Here is a 24,667-nt window from a genome sequence, read left to right on the forward strand (position 1 = left end):
CTGTCTGAATTTGTCGCACAGAAAGTTGCAGGCCAAATATGTGTGACATTTCTGCGACTTTAGCTTCTAGAGCATTTTTACAACATTATACATAGGTGCTGAATACATAAAAAGCGACTGTTCAGCGACAGACAAGTCGCATCGGCTGAAAGTAGGCCAGAATGTCAGTCCATGTTGGAGCAGGTTTAGATACAGTCTAAAGCATAGATCTCAAAGTCTGTGCACAGAATTTAGCAAGGGCCTCGCACCTTCTGATGCATCAGGTAGGTGCACAATAGCATAGCCTAACCCTCTGTACTTTGGTCTATATTGATGCGGGACATAGACAGCCAGCTGATGACCAATCCATTAGTGCAATGGATGGCTGGAAGCATTTGTCTTTGCCTTTGCAATACCACAGAAGCAATGCATGGTCAATGTACAGCAATGACACACCTGTGTGAACAGCCAGGAGACCCCCCCCCCCCCCCCCCATGTTATGTTACATAGTTACATAGTTAGTACGGTCGAAAAAAGACATATGTCCATCACGTTCAACCAGGGAATTAAGGGGTAGGGGTGTGGCGCGATATTGGGGAAGGGATGAGATTTTATATTTCTTCATAAGCATTAATCTTATTTTGTCAATTAGGAACATTCAGCACCCACCCGCTATCAAGGCAGCTGCCTATCATGTCATGCCCTACCTGCACAGGTGTGCTGGCTACTCAAATGATCCAATTAAGGAGGCCATTTAGTCAGCAGCAGCAGAAGTCCTGTGCCTGGACGCTCCAACAGGGGCCAGACACAAGCAGAAGCAGAAGCAGCAGAAGCAGCAGCAGCACCACCTTTTGTTTTTTGGCTGCAGCAGCAGCAAGGCCCACAGGGCTGGCTAGCTGGCTAGCCAGCAAGCAGGTAGCAATGAAAGTAGGAATCTTTCTTTTTAACCCTGTAAGGGGGTGGTGCACTGTACCCGAAGATACTGCCATATCGGGTCAATGCATAGGGCGACGGAAGCAAGCTTCGAAATCGGCCCCCGTTCTCAAAAATCCATTTAATATATGGTCCCCAGATAGGGGACGTATCAGATATTAAACTGATAAGAACAGATACTACACTTGATCTTAGCCAAAAGGCCGAGAAGCGATAACCGTGAAAGGGGCGGGCCCAACAAGGCCCCCTTCATGGGCACTATCACTGCTTGCTGTCAGGGAGGCTGCCAGACAATTTTCCATGCACACTCTGGGCTGGGGGGCAGTCAACCACCAGTACACACAGCAGAACCTAAACCCATACCATTATTGCTAAGCAGCAAGACAGGGGCCCATTGCACTCCCACGGGGCCTTTTTAAATGCAATCCATAACCCGGATTTGCCAGGAACCCTTCTTACTCCTCCTACTTGCATGTGACACTGGGCTTAGGATCTGCATAGGAAACACACACACAAGCACACACCTACCTTTGTTGCCTGCAGATGCCTCCTTGGCTGTCCCCAAACGGTATCAAACCAACACCCACGGGAAGCTGTAAGCATAGAGGACATGCCTGCACCCCATTGGACTTACCTGTGTGGGTTAAATCCGGGTTATTTGACAACCTATGGCGGTGATGGTTCTGCTCAGGCAGAGCAGTGCTGATGCTCCTCATAAAGTTGTCGCTGCTGTGAAGGTTCTAGGTGACATCACAAATCCCTTTGGTTACATACACAACAAAGCTGGGTTGTTGTTGTTTACACTCTGCAAGGCCTGTGGAAGTGAGTGACATCATAGCACTGTAGTTCTGAGGGTTCTAGATGGATGCAACAATCTCCTGTTGCTTCTATGAAGGCCGTAATAGACGACATCACCAAACAGCTCCATAGTCACATACACAGCAAAGGAGAGATGTTGTTTACACCTAGTGATGTCAGTGGTATTGAGTGACATCACAGCACAGTGCTAAGGCTCCTGGGCCTGGACACAGCAGCGGCTGCAATATCTCAACGGAGAATACGTTTATATCTATGTGTGTGTGTGCGCATATATATATATATATATATATATATATATATATATATATTTCTCCGCCGAAATCACTTTTAAACCCATTTCCACCTTTTTTTCCCTTCTCTTCCTCTTACTTTTTTTTCACGTTTTTTTACGTTTTTCTCCTTTTCGCCTCTTTTCTGGGCGTATTATTCTTCTTTTTCTTCTTTTTTTTCGTCTAATGCATACCCCATCAGTGCAGCAATGCTTATTCAATACCGCCAGCAGATGGAGACACTGGGGGATAATTTTCTAAGGATTTATACTGATTTTTCCTGTCTGAATTTGTCGCACAGAAAGTTGCAGGCCAAATATGTGTGACATTTCTGCGACTTTAGCTTCTAGAGCATTTTTACAACATTATACATAGGTGCTGAATACATAAAAAGCGACTGTTCAGCGACAGACAAGTCGCATCGGCTGAAAGTAGGCCAGAATGTCAGTCCATGTTGGAGCAGGTTTAGATACAGTCTAAAGCATAGATCTCAAAGTCTGTGCACAGAATTTAGCAAGGGCCTCGCACCTTCTGATGCATCAGGTAGGTGCACAATAGCATAGCCTAACCCTCTGTACTTTGGTCTATATTGATGCGGGACATAGACAGCCAGCTGATGACCAATCCATTAGTGCAATGGATGGCTGGAAGCATTTGTCTTTGCCTTTGCAATACCACAGAAGCAATGCATGGTCAATGTACAGCAATGACACACCTGTGTGAACAGCCAGGAGACCCCCCCCCCCCCCCCCATGTTATGTTACATAGTTACATAGTTAGTACGGTCGAAAAAAGACATATGTCCATCACGTTCAACCAGGGAATTAAGGGGTAGGGGTGTGGCGCGATATTGGGGAAGGGATGAGATTTTATATTTCTTCATAAGCATTAATCTTATTTTGTCAATTAGGAACATTCAGCACCCACCCGCTATCAAGGCAGCTGCCTATCATGTCATGCCCTACCTGCACAGGTGTGCTGGCTACTCAAATGATCCAATTAAGGAGGCCATTTAGTCAGCAGCAGCAGAAGTCCTGTGCCTGGACGCTCCAACAGGGGCCAGACACAAGCAGAAGCAGAAGCAGCAGAAGCAGCAGCAGCACCACCTTTTGTTTTTTGGCTGCAGCAGCAGCAAGGCCCACAGGGCTGGCTAGCTGGCTAGCCAGCAAGCAGGTAGCAATGAAAGTAGGAATCTTTCTTTTTAACCCTGTAAGGGGGTGGTGCACTGTACCCGAAGATACTGCCATATCGGGTCAATGCATAGGGCGACGGAAGCAAGCTTCGAAATCGGCCCCCGTTCTCAAAAATCCATTTAATATATGGTCCCCAGATAGGGGACGTATCAGATATTAAACTGATAAGAACAGATACTACACTTGATCTTAGCCAAAAGGCCGAGAAGCGATAACCGTGAAAGGGGCGGTCCCAACAAGGTCCCCTTCATGGGCACTATCACTGCTTGCTGTCAGGGAGGCTGCCAGACAATTTTCCATGCACACTCTGGGCTGGGGGGCAGTCAACCACCAGTACACACAGCAGAACCTAAACCCATACCATTATTGCTAAGCAGCAAGACAGGGGCCCATTGCACTCCCACGGGGCCTTTTTAAATGCAATCCATAACCCGGATTTGCCAGGAACCCTTCTTACTCCTCCTACTTGCATGTGACACTGGGCTTAGGATCTGCATAGGAAACACACACACAAGCACACACCTACCTTTGTTGCCTGCAGATGCCTCCTTGGCTGTCCCCAAACGGTATCAAACCAACACCCACGGGAAGCTGTAAGCATAGAGGACATGCCTGCACCCCATTGGACTTACCTGTGTGGGTTAAATCCGGGTTATTTGACAACCTATGGCGGTGATGGTTCTGCTCAGGCAGAGCAGTGCTGATGCTCCTCATAAAGCTGTCGCTGCTGTGAAGGTTCTAGGTGACATCACAAATCCCTTTGGTTACATACACAACAAAGCTGGGTTGTTGTTGTTTACACTCTGCAAGGCCTGTGGAAGTGAGTGACATCATAGCACTGTAGTTCTGAGGGTTCAAGATGGATGCAACAATCTCCTGTTGCTTCTATGAAGGCCGTAATAGACGACATCACCAAACAGCTCCATAGTCACATACACAGCAAAGGAGAGATGTTGTTTACACCTAGTGATGTCAGTGGTATTGAGTGACATCACAGCACAGTGCTAAGGCTCCTGGGCCTGGACACAGCAGCGGCTGCAATATCTCAACGGAGAATACGTTTATATCTATGTGTGTGTGTGCGCATATATATATATATATATATATATATATATATATATATATATATATATATTCTCCGCCGAAATCACTTTTAAACCCATTTCCACCTTTTTTTCCCTTCTCTTCCTCTTACTTTTTTTTCACGTTTTTTTACGTTTTTCTCCTTTTCGCCTCTTTTCTGGGCGTATTATTCTTCTTTTTCTTCTTTTTTTTCGTCTAATGCATACCCCATCAGTGCAGCAATGCTTATTCAATACCGCCAGCAGATGGAGACACTGGGGGATAATTTTCTAAGGATTTATACTGATTTTTCCTGTCGAATTTGTCGCACAGAAAGTTGCAGGCCAAATATGTGTGACATTTCTGCGACTTTAGCTTCTAGAGCATTTTTACAACATTATACATAGGTGCTGAATACATAAAAAGCGACTGTTCAGCGACAGACAAGTCGCATCGGCTGAAAGTAGGCCAGAATGTCAGTCCATGTTGGAGCAGGTTTAGATACAGTCTAAAGCATAGATCTCAAAGTCTGTGCACAGAATTTAGCAAGGGCCTCGCACCTTCTGATGCATCAGGTAGGTGCACAATAGCATAGCCTAACCCTCTGTACTTTGGTCTATATTGATGCGGGACATAGACAGCCAGCTGATGACCAATCCATTAGTGCAATGGATGGCTGGAAGCATTTGTCTTTGCCTTTGCAATACCACAGAAGCAATGCATGGTCAATGTACAGCAATGACACACCTGTGTGAACAGCCAGGAGACCCCCCCCCCCCCCCCCCCCATGTTATGTTACATAGTTACATAGTTAGTACGGTCGAAAAAAGACATATGTCCATCACGTTCAACCAGGGAATTAAGGGGTAGGGGTGTGGCGCGATATTGGGGAAGGGATGAGATTTTATATTTCTTCATAAGCATTAATCTTATTTTGTCAATTAGGAACATTCAGCACCCACCCGCTATCAAGGCAGCTGCCTATCATGTCATGCCCTACCTGCACAGGTGTGCTGGCTACTCAAATGATCCAATTAAGGAGGCCATTTAGTCAGCAGCAGCAGAAGTCCTGTGCCTGGACGCTCCAACAGGGGCCAGACACAAGCAGAAGCAGAAGCAGCAGAAGCAGCAGCAGCAGCAAGGCCCACAGGGCTGGCTAGCTGGCTAGCCAGCAAGCAGGTAGCAATGAAAGTAGGAATCTTTCTTTTTAACCCTGTAAGGGGGTGGTGCACTGTACCCGAAGATACTGCCATATCGGGTCAATGCATAGGGCGACGGAAGCAAGCTTCGAAATCGGCCCCCGTTCTCAAAAATCCATTTAATATATGGTCCCCAGATAGGGGACGTATCAGATATTAAACTGATAAGAACAGATACTACACTTGATCTTAGCCAAAAGGCCGAGAAGCGATAACCGTGAAAGGGGCGGGCCCAACAAGGTCCCCTTCATGGGCACTATCACTGCTTGCTGTCAGGGAGGCTGCCAGACAATTTTCCATGCACACTCTGGGCTGGGGGGCAGTCAACCACCAGTACACACAGCAGAACCTAAACCCATACCATTATTGCTAAGCAGCAAGACAGGGGCCCATTGCACTCCCACGGGGCCTTTTTAAATGCAATCCATAACCCGGATTTGCCAGGAACCCTTCTTACTCCTCCTACTTGCATGTGACACTGGGCTTAGGATCTGCATAGGAAACACACACACAAGCACACACCTACCTTTGTTGCCTGCAGATGCCTCCTTGGCTGTCCCCAAACGGTATCAAACCAACACCCACGGGAAGCTGTAAGCATAGAGGACATGCCTGCACCCCATTGGACTTACCTGTGTGGGTTAAATCCGGGTTATTTGACAACCTATGGCGGTGATGGTTCTGCTCAGGCAGAGCAGTGCTGATGCTCCTCATAAAGCTGTCGCTGCTGTGAAGGTTCTAGGTGACATCACAAATCCCTTTGGTTACATACACAACAAAGCTGGGTTGTTGTTGTTTACACTCTGCAAGGCCTGTGGAAGTGAGTGACATCATAGCACTGTAGTTCTGAGGGTTCAAGATGGATGCAACAATCTCCTGTTGCTTCTATGAAGGCCGTAATAGACGACATCACCAAACAGCTCCATAGTCACATACACAGCAAAGGAGAGATGTTGTTTACACCTAGTGATGTCAGTGGTATTGAGTGACATCACAGCACAGTGCTAAGGCTCCTGGGCCTGGACACAGCAGCGGCTGCAATATCTCAACGGAGAATACGTTTATATCTATGTGTGTGTGTGCGCATATATATATATATATATATATATATATATATATATATATATATTCTCCGCCGAAATCACTTTTAAACCCATTTCCACCTTTTTTTCCCTTCTCTTCCTCTTACTTTTTTTTCACGTTTTTTTACGTTTTTCTCCTTTTCGCCTCTTTTCTGGGCGTATTATTCTTCTTTTTCTTCTTTTTTTTCGTCTAATGCATACCCCATCAGTGCAGCAATGCTTATTCAATACCGCCAGCAGATGGAGACACTGGGGGATAATTTTCTAAGGATTTATACTGATTTTTCCTGTCTGAATTTGTCGCACAGAAAGTTGCAGGCCAAATATGTGTGACATTTCTGCGACTTTAGCTTCTAGAGCATTTTTACAACATTATACATAGGTGCTGAATACATAAAAAGCGACTGTTCAGCGACAGACAAGTCGCATCGGCTGAAAGTAGGCCAGAATGTCAGTCCATGTTGGAGCAGGTTTAGATACAGTCTAAAGCATAGATCTCAAAGTCTGTGCACAGAATTTAGCAAGGGCCTCGCACCTTCTGATGCATCAGGTAGGTGCACAATAGCATAGCCTAACCCTCTGTACTTTGGTCTATATTGATGCGGGACATAGACAGCCAGCTGATGACCAATCCATTAGTGCAATGGATGGCTGGAAGCATTTGTCTTTGCCTTTGCAATACCACAGAAGCAATGCATGGTCAATGTACAGCAATGACACACCTGTGTGAACAGCCAGGAGACCCCCCCCCCCCCCCCCCATGTTATGTTACATAGTTACATAGTTAGTACGGTCGAAAAAAGACATATGTCCATCACGTTCAACCAGGGAATTAAGGGGTAGGGGTGTGGCGCGATATTGGGGAAGGGATGAGATTTTATATTTCTTCATAAGCATTAATCTTATTTTGTCAATTAGGAACATTCAGCACCCACCCGCTATCAAGGCAGCTGCCTATCATGTCATGCCCTACCTGCACAGGTGTGCTGGCTACTCAAATGATCCAATTAAGGAGGCCATTTAGTCAGCAGCAGCAGAAGTCCTGTGCCTGGACGCTCCAACAGGGGCCAGACACAAGCAGAAGCAGAAGCAGCAGAAGCAGCAGCAGCACCACCTTTTGTTTTTTGGCTGCAGCAGCAGCAAGGCCCACAGGGCTGGCTAGCTGGCTAGCCAGCAAGCAGGTAGCAATGAAAGTAGGAATCTTTCTTTTTAACCCTGTAAGGGGGTGGTGCACTGTACCCGAAGATACTGCCATATCGGGTCAATGCATAGGGCGACGGAAGCAAGCTTCGAAATCGGCCCCCGTTCTCAAAAATCCATTTAATATATGGTCCCCAGATAGGGGACGTATCAGATATTAAACTGATAAGAACAGATACTACACTTGATCTTAGCCAAAAGGCCGAGAAGCGATAACCGTGAAAGGGGCGGGCCCAACAAGGTCCCCTTCATGGGCACTATCACTGCTTGCTGTCAGGGAGGCTGCCAGACAATTTTCCATGCACACTCTGGGCTGGGGGGCAGTCAACCACCAGTACACACAGCAGAACCTAAACCCATACCATTATTGCTAAGCAGCAAGACAGGGGCCCATTGCACTCCCACGGGGCCTTTTTAAATGCAATCCATAACCCGGATTTGCCAGGAACCCTTCTTACTCCTCCTACTTGCATGTGACACTGGGCTTAGGATCTGCATAGGAAACACACACACAAGCACACACCTACCTTTGTTGCCTGCAGATGCCTCCTTGGCTGTCCCCAAACGGTATCAAACCAACACCCACGGGAAGCTGTAAGCATAGAGGACATGCCTGCACCCCATTGGACTTACCTGTGTGGGTTAAATCCGGGTTATTTGACAACCTATGGCGGTGATGGTTCTGCTCAGGCAGAGCAGTGCTGATGCTCCTCATAAAGCTGTCGCTGCTGTGAAGGTTCTAGGTGACATCACAAATCCCTTTGGTTACATACACAACAAAGCTGGGTTGTTGTTGTTTACACTCTGCAAGGCCTGTGGAAGTGAGTGACATCATAGCACTGTAGTTCTGAGGGTTCAAGATGGATGCAACAATCTCCTGTTGCTTCTATGAAGGCCGTAATAGACGACATCACCAAACAGCTCCATAGTCACATACACAGCAAAGGAGAGATGTTGTTTACACCTAGTGATGTCAGTGGTATTGAGTGACATCACAGCACAGTGCTAAGGCTCCTGGGCCTGGACACAGCAGCGGCTGCAATATCTCAACGGAGAATACGTTTATATCTATGTGTGTGTGTGCGCATATATATATATATATATATATATATATATATATATATATATATATATTTCTCCGCCGAAATCACTTTTAAACCCATTTCCACCTTTTTTTCCCTTCTCTTCCTCTTACTTTTTTTTCACGTTTTTTTACGTTTTTCTCCTTTTCGCCTCTTTTCTGGGCGTATTATTCTTCTTTTTCTTCTTTTTTTTCGTCTAATGCATACCCCATCAGTGCAGCAATGCTTATTCAATACCGCCAGCAGATGGAGACACTGGGGGATAATTTTCTAAGGATTTATACTGATTTTTCCTGTCTGAATTTGTCGCACAGAAAGTTGCAGGCCAAATATGTGTGACATTTCTGCGACTTTAGCTTCTAGAGCATTTTTACAACATTATACATAGGTGCTGAATACATAAAAAGCGACTGTTCAGCGACAGACAAGTCGCATCGGCTGAAAGTAGGCCAGAATGTCAGTCCATGTTGGAGCAGGTTTAGATACAGTCTAAAGCATAGATCTCAAAGTCTGTGCACAGAATTTAGCAAGGGCCTCGCACCTTCTGATGCATCAGGTAGGTGCACAATAGCATAGCCTAACCCTCTGTACTTTGGTCTATATTGATGCGGGACATAGACAGCCAGCTGATGACCAATCCATTAGTGCAATGGATGGCTGGAAGCATTTGTCTTTGCCTTTGCAATACCACAGAAGCAATGCATGGTCAATGTACAGCAATGACACACCTGTGTGAACAGCCAGGAGACCCCCCCCCCCCCCCCCCATGTTATGTTACATAGTTACATAGTTAGTACGGTCGAAAAAAGACATATGTCCATCACGTTCAACCAGGGAATTAAGGGGTAGGGGTGTGGCGCGATATTGGGGAAGGGATGAGATTTTATATTTCTTCATAAGCATTAATCTTATTTTGTCAATTAGGAACATTCAGCACCCACCCGCTATCAAGGCAGCTGCCTATCATGTCATGCCCTACCTGCACAGGTGTGCTGGCTACTCAATGATCCAATTAAGGAGGCCATTTAGTCAGCAGCAGCAGAAGTCCTGTGCCTGGACGCTCCAACAGGGGCCAGACACAAGCAGAAGCAGAAGCAGCAGAAGCAGCAGCAGCACCACCTTTTGTTTTTTGGCTGCAGCAGCAGCAAGGCCCACAGGGCTGGCTAGCTGGCTAGCCAGCAAGCAGGTAGCAATGAAAGTAGGAATCTTTCTTTTTAACCCTGTAAGGGGGTGGTGCACTGTACCCGAAGATACTGCCATATCGGGTCAATGCATAGGGCGACGGAAGCAAGCTTCGAAATCGGCCCCCGTTCTCAAAAATCCATTTAATATATGGTCCCCAGATAGGGGACGTATCAGATATTAAACTGATAAGAACAGATACTACACTTGATCTTAGCCAAAAGGCCGAGAAGCGATAACCGTGAAAGGGGCGGGCCCAACAAGGTCCCCTTCATGGGCACTATCACTGCTTGCTGTCAGGGAGGCTGCCAGACAATTTTCCATGCACACTCTGGGCTGGGGGGCAGTCAACCACCAGTACACACAGCAGAACCTATTAAAAACCATTTTCTAGATAAAAGCGGAAATCTCTTCTTGTCTAAAAGATAGTACTGGTACATTTCATAAAAACAGATAGATAAAATGTCCTTCACAGATAAAACCTCATGCTTGAACAATAAAATATTCCTGGCCTTCCACAGAGCTGCCTTCACACAGTTTATGATCTTCCATGCAATAGTCTCTTGAGTCCGTGTTGGGCATTCCAGGCAACCATAAAAAACCACTGCAATATTTAAGTCTTTTAGTCCAGTTATCCTTTTTACCAGAGGGAGTATCTTTGTCCATATTTTCTGCGAGTAAAAACAAGTCCATATTAGATGGTGCACGGTCTCCTCTTGTCGGCATCCCTCCCTCGGGCAGGTTGCAGAGTTGGATAATCCTCTTCGGTGCTGGAATGCCCGGCATGGAAGACACTCGTGTGCGCAGCTCCAGGCCAGGTCCTTCTGTGAATTAAAAAGATAATTAATACTCAACATCTTCCAAATCTGTATACACTTCTGTTCGTTAAAATTTTTGATGGGAGTCACGGTACTGGTTTCTTTTATTTCCTTTAGTAGTTTTTTGCTATTGCACAGATCCTGAACACTTTTACCTTTAAAATTATATAAGTTTAAAATTTTTCCTAAAATCATGTATTGAGGGGGTAAATTCAAAGAATAAGGGCAACTTAAAACTGTAGAAAACCAGCCGTTCCTCCGCATAAAATAACCAGTATTAAAACGAACAAAATAAGACCAGTAGCTATCTTTAAAAACAGTAGTAAAACACATGCTAAAAAACTTTATTAAAAGGAAAGCTTTAAAATCTGGAAAATCCTTACCGCCCCTGGAGTTCGGTTTTATCACAATTTGTCTCTTTAATTTTTCGCTCTTAGAACTCCAAAAGAAAGTAAAACAAGCTTTTGTTATTTTCTTTAGAACCATTTCGGGGGGTGGGAAAACCAGACTTAAATACAATAAAATAGGTAAAAGCACCATTTTTGTAATTAAAACCTTCCCTTCCATTGTAAGTTCTCGCATGTTCCACATACATATTTTCTTATTTATTTTTTGAGCCACCAAGTCCCAGCTATTAAAACCATTATTAGACTCGTCAAAGGAGACACCTAAAATCTGCACCGACTCAGACACAGGGACGGGCACATCATACAAAGGCATTCCGCCTATGTGTAAAATGTTACTTTTGTTAAAATTGACTTTAAAACCGGAGGCACAATTAAAATATTGAATCTGTTTTAGCGTCTTCTGAAGCGATGGGGTGTCCCTGCAAAACACCGCAACATCGTCCATGTACCCCACTACCTTCGCCTCTAGTCCCCCTCCTCCTGGCAGGGGGACTCCATGGATCTGCTTATCCTTTCGTATTGTACATAAAAGAGGCTCTATTGCGTAAATGAAGAGTAGTGGGGACAAGGGACACCCCTGCTTCACTCCGGAATTTAAAATCACGCCCTGTGTCTTAAAACCATTTACTAAAATTTTACTAGTACAGTTATCATAAAAAGCTCTAAGAGACAATAAAAAGCCATCAGGTATACCCATTTTCTCTAAAACCTTAAAAAGATAAAAATGTGACACCCTGTCGAAAGCTTTTTCAAAATCTATGGATAAAACCGCCAGCTTTCCTTTTCTTAATTTGGTGTCGCTAATTACATCCTTTAAAAGGTTTAGGTTCTCCCATAAACTCCTCCCAGGCACCCCACAGACTTGGTTTGTATGAATTATTTTATGGATTACGTTCTTTAAGCGGTTAGCACACAGTTTCGCCATTATTTTATAGTCGCAGTTCAGAAGGGTGATTGGTCTCCAGTTTTTGAGTTCCGACCGGTCTCCCTTTTTGAATAGCAGGGAGACATCACCCTTCTTCCATGAGCCTGGGAGGATTTTAGACTTAAAGACTTCCGTAAAAAGGGAGAACAAATCTTCTTTTAAAATACCATAAAAAGTAACATAAAATTCAATGGGTATACCATCCGGCCCAGGCACTTTACCTGTTTTAAAACTCTTGACGGTCTCTAAAATCTCCTGCTCTGAAATATTCTGCAATAAAAAAGACTGTGAGACAGGATCTAAAAAATTGGTGATCTCCTTTAACGAGTCATTCATAAAACATTCATCAATGTGTTTTACATTAAAAAGATCCGCATAAAACTCTTGCACCTTTTTTAAAATGCCCTGTACATCATTCACTCCTTCAATGTTTTCTATTAACCTTCTATTTTCATGTATTTTCTTAAAAAAATACCTGGAGCAGGTCTCGTTTTCCTCAAGATGCTGTATTCGAGACCTAAAGATAATTTCTTTTCCTTTCTGCTCCAGGCACTTAGTTATTTCTTTTTTAAGATCATGTACCTCCTTCTCCACCTCCATCCCATGTGCTCTGAATTTGTACAGGGTTTGCAGACGAGTATTTAGGATATTATAAAATTCACGTTTTTCTTTAGCTTTCCTAACCCCAACACGGATAAAAAATTCTTTTATTTTTAGTTTCATTTTTTCCCACCAGATACTGGTGGGAGTGTTGGGGTCTTTTACTCGTCTGCATTCCTTGTAAAAGGTGATAAAATCTGATAAAACCTGCGGATCTTCTAAAAGGGACACGTTTAACTTCCAGGCATTCCAACCAGTTCTCCTTTTAAAATCACTTTTAACTTTAAAATACAATAATTTATGGTCAGAAAAAACATTGGTAAAAAGATCACAGTTAAAAGGCAGTACTTGATAAGAACAAAAAATAAAATCTATCCTGGAGCTACAGCTTGCATTGCTCCAGGTAACACCGTCTTCCTCTGGTACGTTAAAATTACATTTTTTAAAAACATCAGTGAGATTAAAATCTAAAATCAAGTTTTTTAACATAAAAGACGTCTTATCATAGTTCCTACTCACTGCCTTCGAAAAACGGCGTTCTCCCCTTAAAATACAATTAAAATCACCTGATAAAACAAGAGGACTAGAATTGTTAATAAAAAGGGGTAAAATCTCCAACATTTTTATTCTTTCATTCTTATCAGGAGAACCATAAAAATTTAAAAACTGCCATTTAATACCATTAATAAAAGCGTTGACCAATAAAATTCTGCCTGGTAAAATTTCGTTAAAACTCTCAATTAAAACGTTCCCTTTAAAAAGTATGGCGACCCCTGCTGATCTGGACTCATTTGATCCAGACCAGACTGATGGACCGTGCACCCAATCATCTTCATATTCTTTATAATTTAATCTGTGCGGGATGCCACATTCCTGCAGGAAAAGGACGGAAGCAGCAAAAACCGACAAGTAATTAAATAGGGCAACCCTTCTTACTCTGGCGCTCACACTTCTCACGTTCAAGGACAGACCGGACAACTCAGCCATGGGAATGTACAAGAAAACGTCTTACACCTCTGATTCCCCCTCCGAAGCCTCATACCCCCCAAAATCTGACTCAACTGTACGCATAGAGGAAGCAGGAGAGGAGGCACCATCACTCAGCCGACCCCCCTCCTCCATCATGATTGAGGCATAGTTGTTCTCGGGCATCCTGGCAATCAGGGCTCCAGACTCATTGGGTTCTTCCACCTCTTGCCCCTCCATAGGGGTCGGGTGTTCACTTAGTTCCGTCTCTGGTACCTCAGAGACGGTCACCCCTGAAACCTCCTCCTGGCAGGGAGGAGGGGGGGTATCCCCTATGGGGACCTGTGGAGGAACGTCACTTGGGTTCCCTGCATCCGCAGGTACTTCCATCGGCTCCCCCTGGACCGCCTCCGAATAGAGTCTTCTGGAGCCCCTCCGCCTTTTAACCTTCACCTCTCCACCCGGATCATCGCTCTCAGGGGGACCCTGAGCCAGAGGTTGCTGAGGAGCGGATTCGGCCGCCGTCCGCTCCTCTCTTAACCCAGCATGCTCCTGGGGGCCAGTTTTTCCACCACTTGCACGTTTTTTGGCCATCCTCTGCTCTTTAGGGTCCCCTCCTTTTGCCTGAGGGGGGTCTTTCTCCTTCTCCATCTCACCGCTTACCTCTTGTGGGGGGGTAATCACTGGCTCTGCTTGCCTCGGCTGGTGTCCCGGTTGCTGTCCTTGCTGCCTCCAGGGTTGCCACTGCTGCTCCGTCCTATGTCTGTGGGGACAAGAGGAGAAAAGGTGACCGAATTGTTGACAGAAATTGCACCTCCCTCCTCTTGTGCATTTCTCTGTCTCGTGCTGTGTGCTACCACATTTTTTGCATGTACTTTCACAGTTTTCTTTTGTGTGTCCATATCTGTGACACTTCCTGCAGTAGCTTGGCATCCCCGCATAAAAGAGGTCGCCACACATATTATTTATTTTAAAACGAGCTGGTGGTAGTTGTATTCCCCCTGGCAATCTGTCATCTTTTTTGCATGTAACCTGAAATCTCCACTTAGATGTCCAGATGCCACAGCTGTTCATGATTTTTCCTCTGCACTCAACCTTACTAAAATAGACTTGTAAAAACAACTCAACATCGTGTAGGTTGGCGAAAGGGGAATACATCTTTACTACCACCAGCTTAATATCGTCTAGAACGTGCTCAATAATCCGGACACCCTGAAGCTTTTTGTCTTTACTCGCAGCAGCTCTGGTAACAAAATCTCTGTGGATGCCATTTTGTGTGAACGTCACATCAAAAATTTTACGCTTCGGGTAGTCCTGGATTGCCAATATCTCGCCCTTCTGTATTCCGAAAACTCCTCCGAGCACGTCCTCTACTACGAATTTCAAATCGTCCGCCCTTTTGGTATCATCCGTGAGAATGACTCTCACGGTGTTTTTGATCCTTGCGTATGCCGGCACAGAACCTGGATCCGGATCATCATCCATGGTTCTAACCTCTCTCCACCCGAAGGTCTTGAGAGGCGATCGCTACTCGTTACCCTGGGACTAGGCCCTCTCCCCAATAGCAACAAGTGGGTGAAGCCCAGGCAATAAACCTGGGCGATCCCACAAGGCCGAGGAGAGGGGTACCCGAGTACCTTCTGACCAGATCTCCTGTATTACTACACTTGATCTTAGCCAAAAGGCCGAGAAGCGATAACCGTGAAAGGGGCGGGCCCAACAAGGTCCCCTTCATGGGCACTATCACTGCTTGCTGTCAGGGAGGCTGCCAGACAATTTTCCATGCACACTCTGGGCTGGGGGGCAGTCAACCACCAGTACACACAGCAGAACCTAAACCCATACCATTATTGCTAAGCAGCAAGACAGGGGCCCATTGCACTCCCACGGGGCCTTTTTAAATGCAATCCATAACCCGGATTTGCCAGGAACCCTTCTTACTCCTCCTACTTGCATGTGACACTGGGCTTAGGATCTGCATAGGAAACACACACACAAGCACACACCTACCTTTGTTGCCTGCAGATGCCTCCTTGGCTGTCCCCAAACGGTATCAAACCAACACCCACGGGAAGCTGTAAGCATAGAGGACATGCCTGCACCCCATTGGACTTACCTGTGTGGGTTAAATCCGGGTTATTTGACAACCTATGGCGGTGATGGTTCTGCTCAGGCAGAGCAGTGCTGATGCTCCTCATAAAGCTGTCGCTGCTGTGAAGGTTCTAGGTGACATCACAAATCCCTTTGGTTACATACACAACAAAGCTGGGTTGTTGTTGTTTACACTCTGCAAGGCCTGTGGAAGTGAGTGACATCATAGCACTGTAGTTCTGAGGGTTCAAGATGGATGCAACAATCTCCTGTTGCTTCTATGAAGGCCGTAATAGACGACATCACCAAACAGCTCCATAGTCACATACACAGCAAAGGAGAGATGTTGTTTACACCTAGTGATGTCAGTGGTATTGAGTGACATCACAGCACAGTGCTAAGGCTCCTGGGCCTGGACACAGCAGCGGCTGCAATATCTCAACGGAGAATACGTTTATATCTATGTGTGTGTGTGCGCATATATATATATATATATATATATATATATATATATATATATATATTTCTCCGCCGAAATCACTTTTAAACCCATTTCCACCTTTTTTTCCCTTCTCTTCCTCTTACTTTTTTTTCACGTTTTTTTACGTTTTTCTCCTTTTCGCCTCTTTTCTGGGCGTATTATTCTTCTTTTTCTTCTTTTTTTTCGTCTAATGCATACCCCATCAGTGCAGCAATGCTTATTCAATACCGCCAGCAGATGGAGACACTGGGGGATAATTTTCTAAGGATTTATACTGATTTTTCCTGTCTGAATTTGTCGCACAGAAAGTTGCAGGCCAAATATGTGTGACATTTCTGCGACTTTAGCTTCTAGAGCATTTTTACAACATTATACATAGGTGCTGAATACATAAAAAGCGACTGTTCAGCGACAGACAAGTCGCATCGGCTGAAAGTAGGCCAGAATGTCAGTCCATGTTGGAGCAGGTTTAGATACAGTCTAAAGCATAGATCTCAAAGTCTGTGCACAGAATTTAGCAAGGGCCTCGCACCTTCTGATGCATCAGGTAGGTGCACAATAGCATAGCCTAACCCTCTGTACTTTGGTCTATATTGATGCGGGACATAGACAGCCAGCTGATGACCAATCCATTAGTGCAATGGATGGCTGGAAGCATTTGTCTTTGCCTTTGCAATACCACAGAAGCAATGCATGGTCAATGTACAGCAATGACACACCTGTGTGAACAGCCAGGAGACCCCCCCCCCCCCCCCCCCATGTTATGTTACATAGTTACATAGTTAGTACGGTCGAAAAAAGACATATGTCCATCACGTTCAACCAGGGAATTAAGGGGTAGGGGTGTGGCGCGATATTGGGGAAGGGATGAGATTTTATATTTCTTCATAAGCATTAATCTTATTTTGTCAATTAGGAACATTCAGCACCCACCCGCTATCAAGGCAGCTGCCTATCATGTCATGCCCTACCTGCACAGGTGTGCTGGCTACTCAAATGATCCAATTAAGGAGGCCATTTAGTCAGCAGCAGCAGAAGTCCTGTGCCTGGACGCTCCAACAGGGGCCAGACACAAGCAGAAGCAGCAGAAGCAGCAGCAGCACCACCTTTTGTTTTTTGGCTGCAGCAGCAGCAAGGCCCACAGGGCTGGCTAGCTGGCTAGCCAGCAAGCAGGTAGCAATGAAAGTAGGAATCTTTCTTTTTAACCCTGTAAGGGGGTGGTGCACTGTACCCGAAGATACTGCCATATCGGGTCAATGCATAGGGCGACGGAAGCAAGCTTCGAAATCGGCCCCCGTTCTCAAAAATCCATTTAATATATGGTCCCCAGATAGGGGACGTATCAGATATTAAACTGATAAGAACAGATACTACACTTGATCTTAGCCAAAAGGCCGAGAAGCGATAACCGTGAAAGGGGCGGGCCCAACAAGGTCCCCTTCATGGGCACTATCACTGCTTGCTGTCAGGGAGGCTGCCAGACAATTTTCCATGCACACTCTGGGCTGGGGGGCAGTCAACCACCAGTACACACAGCAGAACCTAAACCCATACCATTATTGCTAAGCAGCAAGACAGGGGCCCATTGCACTCCCACGGGGCCTTTTTAAATGCAATCCATAACCCGGATTTGCCAGGAACCCTTCTTACTCCTCCTACTTGCATGTGACACTGGGCTTAGGATCTGCATAGGAAACACACACACAAGCACACACCTACCTTTGTTGCCTGCAGATGCCTCCTTGGCTGTCCCCAAACGGTATCAAACCAACACCCACGGGAAGCTGTAAGCATAGAGGACATGCCTGCACCCCATTGGACTTACCTGTGTGGGTTAAATCCGGGTTATTTGACAACCTATGGCGGTGATGGTTCTGCTCAGGCAGAGCAGTGCTGATGCTCCTCATAAAGCTGTCGCTGCTGTGAAGGTTCTAGGTGACATCACAAATCCCTTTGGTTACATACACAACAAAGCTGGGTTGTTGTTGTTTACACTCTGCAAGGCCTGTGGAAGTGAGTGACATCATAGCACTGTAGTTCTGAGGGTTCAAGATGGATGCAACAATCTCCTGTTGCTTCTATGAAGGCCGTAATAGACGACATCACCAAACAGCTCCATAGTCACATACACAGCAAAGGAGAGATGTTGTTTACACCTAGTGATGTCAGTGGTATTGAGTGACATCACAGCACAGTGCTAAGGCTCCTGGGCCTGGACACAGCAGCGGCTGCAATATCTCAACGGAGAATACGTTTATATCTATGTGTGTGTGTGCGCATATATATATATATATATATATATATATATATATATATATATATTTCTCCGCCGAAATCACTTTTAAACCCATTTCCACCTTTTTTTCCCTTCTCTTCCTCTTACTTTTTTTTCACGTTTTTTTACGTTTTTCTCCTTTTCGCCTCTTTTCTGGGCGTATTATTCTTCTTTTTCTTCTTTTTTTTCGTCTAATGCATACCCCATCAGTGCAGCAATGCTTATTCAATACCGCCAGCAGATGGAGACACTGGGGGATAATTTTCTAAGGATTTATACTGATTTTTCCTGTCTGAATTTGTCGCACAGAAAGTTGCAGGCCAAATATGTGTGACATTTCTGCGACTTTAGCTTCTAGAGCATTTTTACAACATTATACATAGGTGCTGAATACATAAAAAGCGACTGTTCAGCGACAGACAAGTCGCATCGGCTGAAAGTAGGCCAGAATGTCAGTCCATGTTGGAGCAGGTTTAGATACAGTCTAAAGCATAGATCTCAAAGTCTGTGCACAGAATTTAGCAAGGGCCTCGCACCTTCTGATGCATCAGGTAGGTGCACAATAGCATAGCCTAACCCTCTGTACTTTGGTCTATATTGATGCGGGACATAGACAGCCAGCTGATGACCAATCCATTAGTGCAATGGATGGCTGGAAGCATTTGTCTTTGCCTTTGCAATACCACAGAAGCAATGCATGGTCAATGTACAGCAATGACACACCTGTGTGAACAGCCAGGAGACCCCCCCCCCATGTTATGTTACATAGTTACATAGTTAGTACGGTCGAAAAAAGACATATGTCCATCACGTTCAACCAGGGAATTAAGGGGTAGGGGTGTGGCGCGATATTGGGGAAGGGATGAGATTTTATATTTCTTCATAAGCATTAATCTTATTTTGTCAATTAGGAACATTCAGCACCCACCCGCTATCAAGGCAGCTGCCTATCATGTCATGCCCTACCTGCACAGGTGTGGCTGGCTACTCAAATGATCCAATTAAGGAGGCCATTTAGTCAGCAGCAGCAGAAGTCCTGTGCCTGGACGCTCCAACAGGGGCCAGACACAAGCAGAAGCAGAAGCAGAAGCAGCAGAAGCAGCAGCAGCACCACCTTTTGTTTTTTGGCTGCAGCAGCAGCAAGGCCCACAGGGCTGGCTAGCTGGCTAGCCAGCAAGCAGGTAGCAATGAAAGTAGGAATCTTTCTTTTTAACCCTGTAAGGGGGTGGTGCACTGTACCCGAAGATACTGCCATATCGGGTCAATGCATAGGGCGACGGAAGCAAGCTTCGAAATCGGCCCCCGTTCTCAAAAATCCATTTAATATATGGTCCCCAGATAGGGGACGTATCAGATATTAAACTGATAAGAACAGATACTACACTTGATCTTAGCCAAAAGGCCGAGAAGCGATAACCGTGAAAGGGGCGGGCCCAACAAGGTCCCCTTCATGGGCACTATCACTGCTTGCTGTCAGGGAGGCTGCCAGACAATTTTCCATGCACACTCTGGGCTGGGGGGCAGTCAACCACCAGTACACACAGCAGAACCTAAACCCATACCATTATTGCTAAGCAGCAAGACAGGGGCCCATTGCACTCCCACGGGGCCTTTTTAAATGCAATCCATAACCCGGATTTGCCAGGAACCCTTCTTACTCCTCCTACTTGCATGTGACACTGGGCTTAGGATCTGCATAGGAAACACACACACAAGCACACACCTACCTTTGTTGCCTGCAGATGCCTCCTTGGCTGTCCCCAAACGGTATCAAACCAACACCCACGGGAAGCTGTAAGCATAGAGGACATGCCTGCACCCCATTGGACTTACCTGTGTGGGTTAAATCCGGGTTATTTGACAACCTATGGCGGTGATGGTTCTGCTCAGGCAGAGCAGTGCTGATGCTCCTCATAAAGCTGTCGCTGCTGTGAAGGTTCTAGGTGACATCACAAATCCCTTTGGTTACATACACAACAAAGCTGGGTTGTTGTTGTTTACACTCTGCAAGGCCTGTGGAAGTGAGTGACATCATAGCACTGTAGTTCTGAGGGTTCAAGATGGATGCAACAATCTCCTGTTGCTTCTATGAAGGCCGTAATAGACGACATCACCAAACAGCTCCATAGTCACATACACAGCAAAGGAGAGATGTTGTTTACACCTAGTGATGTCAGTGGTATTGAGTGACATCACAGCACAGTGCTAAGGCTCCTGGGCCTGGACACAGCAGCGGCTGCAATATCTCAACGGAGAATACGTTTATATCTATGTGTGTGTGTGCGCATATATATATATATATATATATATATATATATATATATATATATATATTTCTCCGCCGAAATCACTTTTAAACCCATTTCCACCTTTTTTTCCCTTCTCTTCCTCTTACTTTTTTTTCACGTTTTTTTACGTTTTTCTCCTTTTCGCCTCTTTTCTGGGCGTATTATTCTTCTTTTTCTTCTTTTTTTTCGTCTAATGCATACCCCATCAGTGCAGCAATGCTTATTCAATACCGCCAGCAGATGGAGACACTGGGGGATAATTTTCTAAGGATTTATACTGATTTTTCCTGTCTGAATTTGTCGCACAGAAAGTTGCAGGCCAAATATGTGTGACATTTCTGCGACTTTAGCTTCTAGAGCATTTTTACAACATTATACATAGGTGCTGAATACATAAAAAGCGACTGTTCAGCGACAGACAAGTCGCATCGGCTGAAAGTAGGCCAGAATGTCAGTCCATGTTGGAGCAGGTTTAGATACAGTCTAAAGCATAGATCTCAAAGTCTGTGCACAGAATTTAGCAAGGGCCTCGCACCTTCTGATGCATCAGGTAGGTGCACAATAGCATAGCCTAACCCTCTGTACTTTGGTCTATATTGATGCGGGACATAGACAGCCAGCTGATGACCAATCCATTAGTGCAATGGATGGCTGGAAGCATTTGTCTTTGCCTTTGCAATACCACAGAAGCAATGCATGGTCAATGTACAGCAATGACACACCTGTGTGAACAGCCAGGAGACCCCCCCCCCCCCCATGTTATGTTACATAGTTACATAGTTAGTACGGTCGAAAAAAGACATATGTCCATCACGTTCAACCAGGGAATTAAGGGGTAGGGGTGTGGCGTGATATTGGGGAAGGGATGAGATTTTATATTTCTTCATAAGCATTAATCTTATTTTGTCAATTAGGAACATTCAGCACCCACCCGCTATCAAGGCAGCTGCCTATCATGTCATGCCCTACCTGCACAGGTGTGCTGGCTACTCAAATGATCCAATTAAGGAGGCCATTTAGTCAGCAGCAGCAGAAGTCCTGTGCCTGGACGCTCCAACAGGGGCCAGACACAAGCAGAAGCAGAAGCAGCAGAAGCAGCAGCAGCACCACCTTTTGTTTTTTGGCTGCAGCAGCAGCAAGGCCCACAGGGCTGGCTAGCTGGCTAGCCAGCAAGCAGGTAGCAATGAAAGTAGGAATCTTTCTTTTTAACCCTGTAAGGGGGTGGTGCACTGTACCCGAAGATACTGCCATATCGGGTCAATGCATAGGGCGACGGAAGCAAGCTTCGAAATCGGCCCCCGTTCTCAAAAATCCATTTAATATATGGTCCCCAGATAGGGGACGTATCAGATATTAAACTGATAAGAACAGATACTACACTTGATCTTAGCCAAAAGGCCGAGAAGCGATAACCGTGAAAGGGGCGGGCCCAACAAGGTCCCCTTCATGGGCACTATCACTGCTTGCTGTCAGGGAGGCTGCCAGACAATTTTCCATGCACACTCTGGGCTGGGGGGCAGTCAACCACCAGTACACACAGCAGAACCTAAACCCATACCATTATTGCTAAGCAGCAAGACAGGGGCCCATTGCACTCCCACGGGGCCTTTTTAAATGCAATCCATAACCCGGATTTGCCAGGAACCCTTCTTACTCCTCCTACTTGCATGTGACACTGGGCTTAGGATCTGCATAGGAAACACACACACAAGCACACACCTACCTTTGTTGCCTGCAGATGCCTCCTTGGCTGTCCCCAAACGGTATCAAACCAACACCCACGGGAAGCTGTAAGCATAGAGGACATGCCTGCACCCCATTGGACTTACCTGTGTGGGTTAAATCCGGGTTATTTGACAACCTATGGCGGTGATGGTTCTGCTCAGGCAGAGCAGTGCTGATGCTCCTCATAAAGCTGTCGCTGCTGTGAAGGTTCTAGGTGACATCACAAATCCCTTTGGTTACATACACAACAAAGCTGGGTTGTTGTTGTTTACACTCTGCAAGGCCTGTGGAAGTGAGTGACATCATAGCACTGTAGTTCTGAGGGTTCAAGATGGATGCAACAATCTCCTGTTGCTTCTATGAAGGCCGTAATAGACGACATCACCAAACAGCTCCATAGTCACATACACAGCAAAGGAGAGATGTTGTTTACACCTAGTGATGTCAGTGGTATTGAGTGACATCACAGCACAGTGCTAAGGCTCCTGGGCCTGGACACAGCAGCGGCTGCAATATCTCAACGGAGAATACGTTTATATCTATGTGTGTGTGTGCGCATATATATATATATATATATATATATATATATATATATATATATATTTCTCCGCCGAAATCACTTTTAAACCCATTTCCACCTTTTTTTCCCTTCTCTTCCTCTTACTTTTTTTTCACGTTTTTTTACGTTTTTCTCCTTTTCGCCTCTTTTCTGGGCGTATTATTCTTCTTTTTCTTCTTTTTTTTCGTCTAATGCATACCCCATCAGTGCAGCAATGCTTATTCAATACCGCCAGCAGATGGAGACACTGGGGGATAATTTTCTAAGGATTTATACTGATTTTTCCTGTCTGAATTTGTCGCACAGAAAGTTGCAGGCCAAATATGTGTGACATTTCTGCGACTTTAGCTTCTAGAGCATTTTTACAACATTATACATAGGTGCTGAATACATAAAAAGCGACTGTTCAGCGACAGACAAGTCGCATCGGCTGAAAGTAGGCCAGAATGTCAGTCCATGTTGGAGCAGGTTTAGATACAGTCTAAAGCATAGATCTCAAAGTCTGTGCACAGAATTTAGCAAGGGCCTCGCACCTTCTGATGCATCAGGTAGGTGCACAATAGCATAGCCTAACCCTCTGTACTTTGGTCTATATTGATGCGGGACATAGACAGCCAGCTGATGACCAATCCATTAGTGCAATGGATGGCTGGAAGCATTTGTCTTTGCCTTTGCAATACCACAGAAGCAATGCATGGTCAATGTACAGCAATGACACACCTGTGTGAACAGCCAGGAGACCCCCCCCCCCCCATGTTATGTTACATAGTTACATAGTTAGTATGGTCGAAAAAAGACATATGTCCATCACGTTCAACCAGGGAATTAAGGGGTAGGGGTGTGGCGCGATATTGGGGAAGGGATGAGATTTTATATTTCTTCATAAGCATTAATCTTATTTTGTCAATTAGGAACATTCAGCACCCACCCGCTATCAAGGCAGCTGCCTATCATGTCATGCCCTACCTGCACAGGTGTGCTGGCTACTCAAATGATCCAATTAAGGAGGCCATTTAGTCAGCAGCAGCAGAAGTCCTGTGCCTGGACGCTCCAACAGGGGCCAGACACAAGCAGAAGCAGAAGCAGCAGAAGCAGCAGCAGCACCACCTTTTGTTTTTTGGCTGCAGCAGCAGCAAGGCCCACAGGGCTGGCTAGCTGGCTAGCCAGCAAGCAGGTAGCAATGAAAGTAGGAATCTTTCTTTTTAACCCTGTAAGGGGGTGGTGCACTGTACCCGAAGATACTGCCATATCGGGTCAATGCATAGGGCGACGGAAGCAAGCTTCGAAATCGGCCCCCGTTCTCAAAAATCCATTTAATATATGGTCCCCAGATAGGGGACGTATCAGATATTAAACTGATAAGAACAGATACTACACTTGATCTTAGCCAAAAGGCCGAGAAGCGATAACCGTGAAAGGGGCGGGCCCAACAAGGTCCCCTTCATGGGCACTATCACTGCTTGCTGTCAGGGAGGCTGCCAGACAATTTTCCATGCACACTCTGGGCTGGGGGGCAGTCAACCACCAGTACA

The 24,667-nt window shown here is 45.5% G+C and overlaps 9 non-coding genes and 1 pseudogene across 9 annotated transcripts; all 10 read right to left on the reverse strand.

Moving 5' to 3' along the window:
* Window positions 1–936: 936 nt before the first annotated feature.
* LOC130333716 (U2 spliceosomal RNA) lies at window positions 937–1,127 on the reverse strand. The gene has a single exon (XR_008875859.1). It is a non-coding gene; the product is annotated as a U2 spliceosomal RNA (small nuclear RNA).
* Window positions 1,128–3,215: 2,088 nt separating this feature from the next.
* Window positions 3,216–3,406, reverse strand: LOC130333717 (U2 spliceosomal RNA). The gene has a single exon (XR_008875860.1). It is a non-coding gene; the product is annotated as a U2 spliceosomal RNA (small nuclear RNA).
* A 2,070-nt stretch (window positions 3,407–5,476) lies between these two features.
* Window positions 5,477–5,667, reverse strand: LOC130333719 (U2 spliceosomal RNA). The gene has a single exon (XR_008875861.1). It is a non-coding gene; the product is annotated as a U2 spliceosomal RNA (small nuclear RNA).
* Window positions 5,668–7,759: 2,092 nt separating this feature from the next.
* On the reverse strand, window positions 7,760–7,950 carry LOC130333720 (U2 spliceosomal RNA). Its single transcript, XR_008875862.1, has one exon. It is a non-coding gene; the product is annotated as a U2 spliceosomal RNA (small nuclear RNA).
* Window positions 7,951–10,046: 2,096 nt separating this feature from the next.
* LOC130333721 (U2 spliceosomal RNA) lies at window positions 10,047–10,237 on the reverse strand. Its single transcript, XR_008875863.1, has one exon. It is a non-coding gene; the product is annotated as a U2 spliceosomal RNA (small nuclear RNA).
* A 5,043-nt stretch (window positions 10,238–15,280) lies between these two features.
* Window positions 15,281–15,413, reverse strand: LOC130333683 (U2 spliceosomal RNA; annotated as a pseudogene).
* Window positions 15,414–17,503: 2,090 nt separating this feature from the next.
* On the reverse strand, window positions 17,504–17,694 carry LOC130333722 (U2 spliceosomal RNA). Its single transcript, XR_008875864.1, has one exon. It is a non-coding gene; the product is annotated as a U2 spliceosomal RNA (small nuclear RNA).
* A 2,092-nt stretch (window positions 17,695–19,786) lies between these two features.
* LOC130333723 (U2 spliceosomal RNA) lies at window positions 19,787–19,977 on the reverse strand. The gene has a single exon (XR_008875865.1). It is a non-coding gene; the product is annotated as a U2 spliceosomal RNA (small nuclear RNA).
* A 2,093-nt stretch (window positions 19,978–22,070) lies between these two features.
* On the reverse strand, window positions 22,071–22,261 carry LOC130333724 (U2 spliceosomal RNA). Its single transcript, XR_008875866.1, has one exon. It is a non-coding gene; the product is annotated as a U2 spliceosomal RNA (small nuclear RNA).
* Window positions 22,262–24,351: 2,090 nt separating this feature from the next.
* Window positions 24,352–24,542, reverse strand: LOC130333726 (U2 spliceosomal RNA). Its single transcript, XR_008875868.1, has one exon. It is a non-coding gene; the product is annotated as a U2 spliceosomal RNA (small nuclear RNA).
* Between the last annotated feature and the right edge of the window lie 125 nt (window positions 24,543–24,667).

Source organism: Hyla sarda, unplaced genomic scaffold, assembly GCF_029499605.1.
Source record: "Hyla sarda isolate aHylSar1 unplaced genomic scaffold, aHylSar1.hap1 scaffold_413, whole genome shotgun sequence".
NCBI classification, from domain to species: domain Eukaryota; kingdom Metazoa; phylum Chordata; class Amphibia; order Anura; family Hylidae; genus Hyla; species Hyla sarda.